The sequence below is a fragment of the Sinocyclocheilus anshuiensis genome, unplaced genomic scaffold (genome assembly GCF_001515605.1).
Source record: "Sinocyclocheilus anshuiensis isolate Anshui unplaced genomic scaffold, SAMN03320099.WGS_v1.1 scaffold304, whole genome shotgun sequence".
NCBI lineage: Eukaryota > Metazoa > Chordata > Actinopteri > Cypriniformes > Cyprinidae > Sinocyclocheilus > Sinocyclocheilus anshuiensis.
In genome coordinates, this window is record NW_015555737.1 from 1157733 (window position 1) to 1159039 (window position 1307).

General features: G+C 33.3%; 1 protein-coding gene across 1 annotated transcript in view; it reads right to left on the bottom strand.

Annotated features, from left to right (window-relative positions):
* LOC107673139 (voltage-dependent calcium channel subunit alpha-2/delta-1-like) overlaps positions 1-1307 on the bottom strand; it is a 127233-nt gene that overhangs the window by 7896 nt on the left and 118030 nt on the right. The gene's annotated exons all lie outside the window — the stretch shown is intronic.

Sequence of the window (1307 nt, forward strand, 5' to 3'; positions counted from 1 at the left end):
TGTCAACATATTCTGTTACACCAAATACACAAAATAATGATCTTTAAAATAGCATCATATGACCCCTTTAACAGCATTGCATGAAATCCATTTCAATTTTACTTTATTTCAAATGTAAAGTTCACTTAATTTAATCAATGCATTTAAATTACATAATTCAATCCATGTAATATATGTTTATATACTGTATATGAAAAAAAATGATGTATAACATTATTATAAATATGAATATTACTTATATATACACAGGTGCATCTCAATAAATTAGAATGTCGTGGAAAAGTTCATTTATTTCAGTAATTCAACTCAAATTTGAGATGCACCTGTACATACATGTATATATATATATATATATATATATAAGGATGTATAAAAATAAAAATAATATTTTTTTAAATAATTGCAAATAATATATATAAATTATTTTTTAAAGGGGAAAAAAATCAGTACACATACATTAGGTCACTAGTATTTTCGCTAACAAAAAATTATTTCAAGTCAGTTATTTCTATCTTTTGCTGTAGTGCGTCAGTAGGAAATATCAGTTTACATTTCTAAACATTATTTTTTACATTAATTATAATAATCCAGTGAGGGTTTTGTTTGCACAAGGAGTCTGGCAATAGCCAGTGCTCCACACAGAGATCTGATCTCATCATCATCCTGTCTGTCTGGAATGACATGAAGAAACAGAACAAACTGAGACAGACTCAATCCAGAAGAACTGTGGCAATGTCTCCAAGATGCTTGAAGAAACATACAGTGGGGAAAATATTTATTTGATCCCCTGCTGATTTTGTAAGTTTGCCCACTTACAAAGAAATGAAGGGTCTGTAATTTTTATGGTAGGTTTATTTTAACGGATAGAAACAGAATATCAACCACAAAATCCAGAAAAAACACATTATATAAAGGTTAGAAATTGATTTGCATTTCAGTGAGTGAAATACGTATTTGATCCCCTACCAACCAGCAAGGACACTACTACACTAACACACACTTCAGGACTGAAATCCTGCAGCGCCCGCAAGGTCCCCCTGCTCAAGAAGGAACATGTACAGGCCCGTTTAAAGTTTGCCAAAGAAAATCAAAGTGATTCAGAGAAGGCTTGGGAGAAAGTGCTGTGGTCAGATGAGACCAAAATTGAGCTCGTTGGCATTAACTTGACTTGCTGTGTTTGGAGGGAGAGAAATGCTGACAATGACCCCAAGAACACAATTCCAACAGTCAAGAACGGAGGTGGAAACATTATGCTTTGGGGCTGTTTTTCTGCTAAGGGTACAGGACGACTTCACCACATTGAGGGG